We start from the raw sequence: 12,227 nt of genomic DNA, 5'->3' as shown, positions 1-12,227 counted from the left end.
ATTTACTTTTGGTTCTTCTGTGAACCTCTGCTGCACTTTATTTCCTTACTGTTTGAATCATAATTGTTTCTAATTCAATTCCTGCTCTATTGATTGTTGCAATTCACATTCTCTTGCTTAAATTCTGAAATCCCTGTCCTGAAATCCCTTTTACATTCAAGCAATTTATATTCCTTGCAATTTAAGTTACTGCAATTTACATTTCTTACACTTTAAGTTTCAGTCATTTACTTTCTTGTTCTTTAAGATTCAGTCCTTTTACTTTCAGTTTCTTTTAATTTCTGCAATTCTACCCTTCCTCCTTTACATTTACTGTCATTTACTTCCTGTTAAACACAAATCACTCAACCAATACTTGATTCGCTTGACTAAACCAACCACTAAACTAAAATTGCTCAATCCTTCAATCCCTGTGGGATCGACCTCACTCATGTGAGTTATTATTACTTGATGCGACCCGGTACACTTGCCGGTGAGTTTTGTGTCGGATCGTTTTCCGCACATCAAGTTTTTGGCGCCGTTGCCGGGGATTGAAATAGATTGACAATGATTAAGTGAAGTGGAGGTCTAGATTAAGCACTTTTTCTTTTCTGTTTCTCTAACACACTAACTGTTTGAATTTTTGCTTAAACTAACTAAAACCTCATTCTAGCAATAGATTGAAGTTTTATTGATTTTCTGGATCTGTGTGTTTATTGTTGTGTGTTTGTATGTCAGGTACAGGAAGATCTTCCCCTATCCTCTCTGAAATTGACCAAAGAACTCTTCGAAGAATAAGAAGAGCTGAAAGAGGAAAGAACGTTATTGGAGAGGAAGAATCTGAGGAGGAGTTCCAAGAAATGGAAGGAGATCCATCAAATCCCAATCAACCAGAAGGAGGAGCCAATAATAATCAACAACAAAGAAGAGTACTGGCTTCCTATACATTTGCAAATGCTAGACACTGTGGGAGTAGCATTCTTCCCCCCAATGTCAATGCAAACAACTTTGAATTAAAGCCACAACTCATCACCTTGGTTCAAAACAACTGTTCTTTTGGAGGAGGACCATTGGAGGACCCAAATCAACACTTATCCACTTTCTTGAGGATTTGTGACACTATTAAAACCAATGGTGTGCCTCCTGACAGTTATAAGTTGTTGCTCTTCCCATTTTCTCTTAGAGACAAAGCCACTCAATGGCTAGAAACGTTCCCAAAGGAAAGCATCAACACTTGGGATGACTTGGTGAGCAAGTTCCTTGCCAAATTTTATCCCCCTCAAAGAATCATAAGATTGAAGACTGAGGTGCAGACATTCACTCAAATGGAGGCTGAGAATTTATATGAAGCATGGGAAAGATATAAAGCTCTATTGAGAAAATGTCCACCAGAGATGTTTACTGAATGGGATAAGTTGCAAAACTTCTATGAAGGACTTACTCTAAAGGCTCAAGAAGCACTTGATCACTCAGCTGGAGGGTCATTACAACTCATGAAAACCATAGAGGAAGCTCAAAACCTCATTGATATGGTGGCCAACAACCAATATTTCTTTGTTCATCAAAGACAACGCCAACCAACACAGAGAAGAGGAGTAATGGAGTTAGAAGGAGTGGATTCAATTCTAGCTCAGAACAAGATGATGCAGCAGCAGATTCAACAACAGTTTGAGCAAATGGCCAAAAGAATTGATGGCCTGCAAGTGGCAGCAGTGAGCACCACAAATCAACCATCAACCACATGGGTGCAAAGTGAAGAAACTCAAGAGGAGCAACAGCAAGAGCAAGTCCAATACATGCACAACCAAAATCCTAGAACAAATGAAGTCTATGGTGATACTTACAATCCATCTTGGAAGAACCATCCCAACCTCAGATGGGGAGACAACCACAATCAAAACCAACAACCATGGCAAAGGAACTCAAGTCAGAACAATTTGAAAAACACAAACCACAACCCCCAGCCAAACACTAACCAAAATACATACAGAAAACCACAAAATAATTACCCCAACTCTAACCATCACTTACCCAATAACCACCCAACTAACCAAAGCACTTACCATCATCCATCAACATCCCAAAACCAACCAATCTCACAAGACTCTCAGAGGATCACTAATCTAGAGCTGCTCATGGAGAAAATGATGAAGAACCAAGAATTGACAACAAAGAACCAAGAAGCTTCCATGAAGAACCTAGAGAGGCAGATTGGTCAACTCTCCAAACAAATTTCTGTTGAAAAACCATCAAGCTCACTACCAAGTGACACCATTCCTAAACCAAAGGAAGAATGCAAGGTCGTGCAACTAAGAAGTGGAAAGATGTTAGTGGATGGTAACCAAGGAGCAACCAAGAAACTTATGGAGAATGACAATGAGCCAACAAAGAATGATGAATCCATCAACAAGGACATGACAACCAAGAATGTCCCAGGAGAACTCACAGAAGAAAACAACCAACCACAAAGTCTGAAAAAGGGAAAGCAGACCATGGAAGAACCGATTCCAAGACAACTTCAAGGGGAGAAAAACTTGACACCCCCAATACCTTATCCACAAAGATTCCACAAAGAAACAAAGGATCAGCACTTCCACAAATTTCTTGAGACTTTCAAGAAGCTGGAAATCAACATACCTTTGGCTGAGGCATTAGAGCAAATGCCTCTGTATGCCAAGTTTCTAAAGGAGCTCATCAACAAGAAGAGAAGTTGGAATGAGAGGGAGACTGTAATGCTTAGTGAAGAATGCAGTGCACTCATCAGAAAGGGACTCCCTCCCAAGCTTGAAGATCCTGGAGGTTTCTTCCTATCCTGCACTATTGGAAACCTATTCATCAACAAGGGGATATGTGACTTAGGAGCAAGCATAAATCTAATCCCCTCTTCTTTAGTGAAAAAGCTTGGCATAGAGGAGGTGAAACCAATACAAATATCCTTGGAGTTGGTGGATAAATCAGTAGTATATCCTAAAGGGCTGATTGAGAACCTTTTAGTTAAGGTTGACAAATTCATCTATCCGACAGATTTTGTGATCTTGGATTCTTCAGAAAATGGAAATGACTCCATAATACTTGGTCGACCATTTTTGGCCACTGCTAGAGCCATTGTGGATATAGAGCAAGGAGAGCTAACTCTCAGAATGCATGAGGAGAGAATCACCTTGAAAGTCTTCCCAGAATTACAAAGGAATGAAGAAACAAGCAAGACAAGTGGTGACTTCCTTCCAAAGAAAATAACCAACAAGGCAGTAGAACAGGAAAAAAAGCATCCACAAGAAGAAAAAGGAATTTAAAAAGAAGCTGGGATAATAAACAAAAAGGAAGGTATCACAACTCAAGTCAATGTCAAAGGAAGCATATCAACAAGGAAGAAAAAGAAGAAAAACAAGAAAAGGGCTTACAAAGGGTGGAAGAATAAGAAAATCCCAACAGAAGGATTTGCCAAAGGTGACAAGGTGCAACTAGTGTATCAACAGCTGGGAACAAAAGATTATTACACTGTCAACCAAGTACTCTCTCTTGAGCACATTGAAATTGAGCATCAAGGCACACAGAGAAAGCTTACAGTGAGAGGTGACAAGTTGAGACATCACCAACATCAACCACCCTAAAGGGAGTCCAATGTCAAGCTAGTGACAATAAAAGAGCGCTTCATGGGAGGCAACCCATGATTTAAAATTTCTGTCTTCTCTTTAATAAGCTATGATTTCCTGAGTATGATTTTGAACTTTCATATTTGATAAATGCACATTTTAAAGTATAAGTCAAAATTCTAAGTTTGGTGTCCCTTAAGGCACACTTAATTTCTGCTTTTCAAAAAGAAAGGGAGCTATTCTTAGAACATACGCGTAATTCTTTTGATGGAGCATATGACCAAACACTAAGTTTGGTGTCTGCATGTGTAACAATGTTCAGAAGATCATTTCCCAATCATGGAATCAAAACCATACAGAAAGGGATCATGCATCAAATAATTTCTTTAAAAATACATCAATTGTGAAGAATGGTTTGCATTGCTAAGCCGCCCCCTCAATAAAAGATAAGTTTGGTGTTCACCAACTTTTAGCATCTTTAATTAAGGGACACAATTGACCATAAAAAAAAAACAAAACAATTCTTTTCCTTTAATACAAATCAATTGCCAACGACTATATTGATGATCTAAGGCTAGTTGTTTTGGTTCATGCAGGAGAAAAAGATTGAGACAAAAGCAAGGAGGGGCCACGGTTAGGATAAGCTATGAGAGGATGGTCACATGTGCCTAGAAGAACGCGCTCATGGGGAACAGAATTTGCATGCATGCATCCTTGAACACCTAAATGCATGCAGCCAATGGGAGAAGGATCCTCGTCAAAGCCTCAACAATACATGCAGGCCGTCCATTTCATGCATCCCTTGGATGAACAACTCAATCTTAACCCTTCATGAGCACCAACGAGTCCCTCTCTCACTCATTATGGTTTTGTTGGAAAGCTTGAAGAATCCACCTATAAGTAGCCGTTGGCACCAACACGGTATACACACTCTCATTCAAGCCACTTTCATATGAAAGCCATAATCTCTTCCACTTCCAAAACCAACATAATTCCCTTATCTCACACAACAAAACCAAACCAAAACTCATCCCAAACACAACACATACTTCTTCTATTCTCACTTTTTCTTTCTTCTTACCTCAAATCCGATGGCCTCCTCAAGTTCAAAAAGAAGGCCGGGAAAGGAACCTATGGTAGCCGAACCTCCATCATTTGATGCAACCAAATTTAGATCCCAATTCCATGAAGGGAGATATCAAAGGTTCATGGAGACAAAGAATGTCATTTATGAGAAAGGCCTTGAGTTGAGAGATGGGGAATACCCCATCATGAGGCAAATTACTAAAGAAAGAAGGTGGGAACTTTTATGTGCTCCTCTTGTTGACATTAGTGCAGTCATGATCAGGGAGTTCTATGCAAATGCTGTAAAAGAAAACAAAGATAGTGCTCCTTACACAAGTTATGTCAGAGGAGTTGAAGTGAGTTTTAGCCCAGCTGCCATCACAAGGGCCCTCAAGTTGAGAACCATAACCTATGCAGAGCCCAGTTATGAAACCAGATTGCAGATAGAAAACAATCCTGATGAGATCTTGCAGGGGTTATGTGTAGAAAATACAGATTGGGAAAAAGATTCAAAGGGAGTTCCAAGTCACTTGAGGAGGATAAATCTCACTCCTGTGGCTAAGGGATGGTATGAAATAGTGAGGAGATCCATCCTTCCTACTGGAAACGCCTCTTGGGTCACAATCAAACGAGCACTCTTGGCTTACTGCATCTTGCATGGAGGTGAGATCAACCTCGCACAACTCATAGCCGACAGTATTCAAGAGATGGCCAATAGCACAAGCAAATCAAAGGGTCTTGGACATCTAAGTACCATCCTCAGGCTATGTGACAAAGCTGGAGTAATCTTTGAAGATGAGGACACAGAAAAAGTGAAAAAGGGAAAAGGGATCACTAAGAAGAGTATGGAAGGAATAAATGAAAAAGATGATCCAGAGGGGGTGGTAGCTCCCAGACAAAGGAGATCACAAAGAGAGGAAGGACGAAATCAAGCTCATGATGCCATAGACATGAGCCAGTTACACAGGGCGATAGAAGAACTATCTCAACAACTCATGCAGACTCAACAAGAGCATAATCAGGGGCGCCCAGCGCAATATCTAGAGCCCCATCCAGAGTTTATGGAGCAATATCTGAAAGACAAAGAGGAGAGAGAAGCTTGGCAGCGTCAAATGGAGGAGAGGCAAGAGAGATGGCAACAACAGATGATGACTCAACAGCAAGAATTTCAAGCACAGATCCTTGAAGGGCAAAAAGAGCAATACAAAGAATTCAAGGAATCATATGATAAGCTGTATTTTAGTCAAGCTAAAGCAGGGGAATACAGTCACAACCTGTATCAATGGAAGAATATTCATCACACCATGGGAGAAGTGAGATATGCACAAAGAATGGAGAATGATGAAAACATGCAAGCAAGGTTGGAGTACTTGACCCATAATTTGCCAACACTCAATCCTCAGATCAAGCCATTTGAGCAATGCCCTGAATTTGAAGCCAAGCAACAAGCAAGGTCTCGTCACTATACGGAGGCAACCTTTAAAAGATTGGAAGATGTTGGGCTCTCAGGACTCTTAGATTCTGTCTGGGGTAGAAGATGTCCTGGTGAAGAGATCCGAGATTATTCCAAACTAGGGAAGAGAAAGAAGAAGAAGGGAGAATCAAGCAGCAGCCACGACCAATAGAAGGTGGCAAAGTTCTTTCAATCACCTTCTTTCACTTTTCTAATAAGGAGAAGCATGTCTGAAACATGATATGCCTCCACTGTTTATTTCCTTTTTATTTCTTTTTCTTGTACTTTCTGTTGTTCAATAAGTAGCTAGAGAAATGATTTGCATAATACTTGTCATTCATCACTTTGCTTTAATTTTGTTTTGTTTCCCATATGCTTGAATAAAAGAGATTTGGTTTGAATTGAAAAGTGAAATATCCAATGTTGCATAAGTAGAATGGAAGTTAATGGTGGTATATGTGTTTGATTAAATGCATGACTCATGAAATAATTGTTGCATAATATCATTCTCATTCAAGTGTGAGTTAGCTTGCTGTTATCAAGACCCTTACCAATAAATAAAAAAGCCCTTGAGAACAAAAACAGAAAGAAAAGGAAGAAGAAAAAGCCAAAGTGGCAAGAAAAACAAAGAATAAAGGTTGGACACCAATAGCTTGGACCCTAGGACATATGCCTGTGATGTTCTTGTACTAAGATTTGCTTGGATGAGTAAATTCTAAGGGGTATTTTAAAACCCGGTCACTTAGATCAACTGATTTGGGATGGCCAATTGAAAGTCCACAATAAAGAGCAACTTAGATACAGAACATTTAGTTATCCAAAGAGATGCTGGGCATCAATGATCCTAGGAAGAATTAGTGAGCCATGTGTCTGTGGTGGAAAGATGTTGAGTAAAAGAAAGAAACAAATAAAGCCAAAGGCTACTACTGCAACATTTGACACCAAACCTCCAAAAGAATAAGCTTGTTAAGCATTATAAGAAAGAAAAGTTAGCAAGGGAGTGATTAAAGAGTAAGTCTTATAACAGCAAGTTTAGCAAACCTTTGATGAAAAATGTGTATTATGTAACAGCAAACAATAACTTGAGTTATCATTGTCTGCATAAAGACCCCATAGATCAAGTTCTGCTATATGCCTAATAAGGATAAGTGTCTTTTCTTATTCATTTCAATTTCTCTTAGTTTTGATGCTTGCTTGGGGACAAGCAAGATTTAAGTTTGGTGTTGTGATGACAAGTCATCATATACCCATTTTTCAAGCTAATTTCACTTGTTTTGTTAGCATTTATGCACTTTCTTGCATCCTAAGTAAGTGATTTGGAGTGAAAATGCATAACTTCTTTAAATCAAACAACCACCATGAAATTAATGTTAACTCATAAGGTTTAAGCTAAATTTAATTGATTTTTAATTGATTTATAAGCCTTGTGAATTTAGTGATACTTGGAGTGGTTGTTTTGGTTTATTGTAGGTGAAGAAAAGAAAAAAAGGAAAAGCGTGGCCTAAGGAAATGTGGCCCAAGGAAAAGAAAGTGTGGTCAAAGAGAGAAGAAGTGTGGCGCACAACATGAGGAAGGCAAGCATTGCCCTCCACAAGGGCACACTGCCCTCTAGGAGGGCAACATAAGGGAACCAAGCATAAAAGGCAACTCTGCCCTGCCCACTACAAGGGCAGAGCACAAATCTGTGCCTTGGAATCAAGAAGAAGAAAATGTTGCCCTGCCCTCCACAAGGGCAGTATCGGGCTCACAAGGGGAGAAAATCAAAGGAAAATGTCTCCAAATGCTTGCCACAAGAGTTGAACACGGGACCATGGGGAAGCAAGGAACTAAGTGCCATCACCGTGCCAAGAAAGCCAAGGAAATTAAGTAGCGTGTGTTTCGGCCATGATTCGAACTTGGGACATCAAAGTGAAAACACTGCCCTGCCCTCCGCGAGGGCATGGCAGCATTTTGTGTGGCATGATTCTGGCGCACCAAGGAATGAATCTGGCAGCACCAGCGCGCACCACAGCACGATCCTGGCAGCACCAGCGCGCACCACAGCACAATTTCTGGCGCACAAATTTTTTCTGCCCTGCCCTCCGCGAGGGCAGGGCAGCGTTCTGCGCACCAAGCCGTACCACGCACGCATCGAGCATCAAATCCTGCCCTGCCCTCCACAAGGGCAGGGCAGCCTCCTGGAAGCAACTTCTCATGGGCCAAAAATTGAATTAAAAATCCAATTTAATTCAATTCTTCACCAAATCAAAAGCCCATCCAAATCCCAAGATCCAAGAATAGAAAGTGTATAAATAGGAGTTAGTTTGATGTAAATAGGACTTTTTTTACTTTTCACTTTTGAACTTTTGACATTTACCTTTTACTTGATTTTGAATTCTGCAACTTCTCTTGGTGACTTCACTGAGATTTCAGAGAATTAGGGAGGAGAATTGATCTCTCTTCTTCCTCGTTCTTGCTGGAGCACTTTTATTTTTCTTGTTTTGAGTTTTGGGTGTGAAGAGTTGAGGAAATTCTATCTCAACCTCCATTCAAAATCTCTTTAATTCCTTTCTGCACAATTAAATTTAATTTCACTGTCCTTTACTGCTTCTTCTTCTATTTCTTGTTAATTGCTTTGAGTACTTGGATCTAGGAAGGTAATTGAGATCTAGGCTCTGCTACCTAGTCTCTTGAGCCCTGAGATCCCAATTTACTTTTGGTTCTTCTGTGAACCTCTGCTGCACTTTATTTCCTTACTGTTTGAATCATAATTGTTTCTAATTCAATTCCTGCTCTATTGATTGTTACAATTCACATTCTCTTGCTTAAATTCTGAAATCCCTGTCCTGAAATCCCTTTTACATTCAAGCAATTTATATTCCTTGCAATTTAAGTTACTGCAATTTACATTTCTTGCACTTTAAGTTTCAGTCATTTACTTTCTTGTTCTTTAAGATTCAGTCCTTTTACTTTCAGTTTCTTTTAATTTCTGCAATTCTACCCTTCCCCCTTTACATTTACTGTCATTTACTTCCTGTTAAACACAAATCACTCAACCAATACTTGATTCGCTTGACTAAACCAACCACTAAACTAAAATTTTTCAATCCTTCAATCCCTGTGGGATCGACCTCACTCATGTGAGTTATTATTACTTGATGCGACCCGGTACACTTGCCGGTGAGTTTTGTGTCGGATCGTTTTCCGCACATCAGGTGTAAAGCTCAACTGAATGGGTCTAGGAAGCTATTTGGTCGCTGCAGTGAGAATTCAGATCACCTTTCACCCGGCTGGAAAAATGCAGATCGAGACAAAAATGGGTGTAAAAGTAAGGTTTGGGATCCTGGAATCTGTTCTGACATTTGTCACCCCGGGAGCCTAAGAATCTGTTTGAAGCTTCTTAAGGGCTTTACATGCTTAGTTTGGGACCCCAGAGGCTACTGGAAGTACAAACATTGGTGGGGATTCCTGGATCAGTACAAGCATAAACTACCAAAACAGGGAGCTCGCCAAAGGTCCAACTTAAGGACTTTAACTAAAAGTGCTAGGTGGGAGACAACCCACCATGGTATGATCGTTCTTTTTCAATTTTATTTCGTGTTGTTTATTTTTTTATTTTATTTTATTTTCATTGAACCTGGAAGTTTTCATAGCATCTATATTAACACTGCATATTGCATACTGCATAACTGCATAATAAAAAAAAGAAAGGGAAAACACGCACGCGACGTGGCAGCGTCGCTGACGCATCCGCATCACTAGTGCGTTGGGAAGAAAAGAATTGAACAGAGAGTCACGCGAGAGCATGGTTGGAGGCGCGCCATTAGCATAATTTGACCCCACACGACCGCGTCGCTCACGCGATCGCGTCATGTGGAACTTTGGCCTCCCACGCGACCACGTCACCCACGCGGCCGCGTGCCATGAAAATCGACGTCAAAAAGGTGCATGGCCGAAAGTTGTGCTGGAATTGGGCTGGACTCGTGCTAGGAGCCCAAGCCCTCCCACGTGAATGCGTCACCCACGCGACCGCGTCGTCTTTCAAAAATGGCCATCCACGCAATCGCGTCACCCACGCGACCGCGTCACCCAAATTTTTGGCAAAATGTAATTCAAATTGAGAGTTGTGCGAATGCGAGGCTGCACTCACGCCACTAGCACAAATCAAGTGACGCGATCGCGTGACCCACGCGTCCGCGTCGCCTGACCTTATTGCGCACCACGCGGCCGCGTCACCCACGCGACCGCGTCGCCAGCGTCGCACACATTTAACCTAATATGCCAAAATATTTTATCTTTTCTTCCCAATCCTAATTTTTCCTCCCTCCTTTCTTACTTACTTCTTCTTCCCTTCTTTCCCTTCTCATTCTTCTTATCTTTCATTTTCTTTTACTTAATTGCATACTTTCATTCAATGCATTATTTTCATTGGTGTTGGAATTTTATTTGGGTCATTGTTTTTTTTATATTTTTCTGGATTATTTGACAATTATATATTACTTTTTAAAGGGTTTCTTGCATGTTCAATTTAATACTTTCAAATAGCTTATTTACCATGCATGCTATGTGTTTGTGAAAATGCCCGTATGGCATTGTGCACTATTTTTAAGATTTCTTTTAATCTACTACTATAAATGCTTGCTTTTCACAAAACCCTTTTTATATTTTATTAATTAAATATAATTGTTATTACAAACCTGTTGTTAGTTTGAAAGACTTTGTAATCTAACTTGGACATTGAATGCTTGATCTATGCTACTCATGCCTTTGCCAACATGCTAATAAACACCTTGCATTCACTTGTTATCATATGCACTAGCTATTTTCCATTGATGACTTTTCACATGTACTCATGAGCGTGTGTTAACGTCATTCTTCTTTATTGTGCATTGATTACCACCTTTTCCGCTCTCTTCCTTGCTCTAACCCTTAGCTTTAAAAGTTACTTTCTTTTTCCCTTTTCAGGATGGCCACCAGTTGAAGCAACCCGTCCACTTGTATATCTTAGCATGCACCGAGGACGGTGCAATCTCTAAGTATGGGGAGGTCGATACCGATCTCTATGGGTTAGCTATTTTCTTCTTTTCAACACGATTGTTTTATTTTCTTTGTTTATTCATTATTGCATTTGCATATTTGATTGCATGTTTGTTTGATTTTATGCATTTAGTTACTACTTGGTTGAAGTAATTTCTTTTCAAGAAATTTTTATAGTATTTCACTAATTTAAATTGAAAAAAAAAATTATGTGTTAAATTTATTTGAAGTTGTATTTGGAACATGGTTTTTGAGCCAAAGAACACACAACCTGTGAGATTTTGAGCTTAATTGTACGGTTACATTATTTAACCATAATATTTTATTCTTGTGTGTTTTCTTCTCTATGATTGTAATCTTTGCTTTGTTCCATTCTATATGTTCATTGTTTAGTATATTTACATGCTTGCATATGATTGAGGCCATTGTTTGATTTTAGCTCACTTATCCCAAATAAAGCATACCTTCTACATCACCCTTGTTACCCCCTTGAGCTTTTAAATTCCCCCTTGTTTTATAACCACATTACTAGCCTTAAGTAGAAAAACAAAATAAAAATCCCAAGTTGAATCCTTGGTTAGCTTAAGATAGAAATTATGTAATTGTTTAAGTGTGGGGAAACCTTATGGGAACATGGATGATAGAAACAAGGTAGAAAGTTGAAAAGAATAAAGATATTTCAAAATAAAAACTTTTGGGAAGCATGCTCATGTGAAATCAAAGTAATTAAATTACCATGTGCATATAAAAAAAATTTAGTATTTAAATAAAGGGGATACAAAAGAATTCCCCAAATGTAAAATAAAGCAATGCACATGGGACAAAATTCAAAAATAAGTTTGATACATGAGCATGTAATACAAAAGTGGGAAAAATTTGGGTAGCTAGGTAAAGAATTTTAAATTTTAGAAAATATGTATATGTTAGGTGAGATCTTAGACTAATCAAGGATTCACTTTGTTAGCTCACTTAACCTTATACATACCTCCTTACCTTTACCTCAGCCCCATTACAACCTTGAAAAGACCTCATGATGTGTGCATGGGTATACTAAAAATTTGTTGATTGGTTAGATGAAGGACAAAGTTTAGAAAGCATGAGTAGGGAAGAATAGAGTGATT

This window comes from Arachis stenosperma, chromosome 1 (genome assembly GCF_014773155.1).
Source record: "Arachis stenosperma cultivar V10309 chromosome 1, arast.V10309.gnm1.PFL2, whole genome shotgun sequence".
NCBI lineage: Eukaryota > Viridiplantae > Streptophyta > Magnoliopsida > Fabales > Fabaceae > Arachis > Arachis stenosperma.
The sequence above is the reverse complement of the archived record's forward strand: the minus strand, read 5'-3'. Positions refer to the sequence as shown.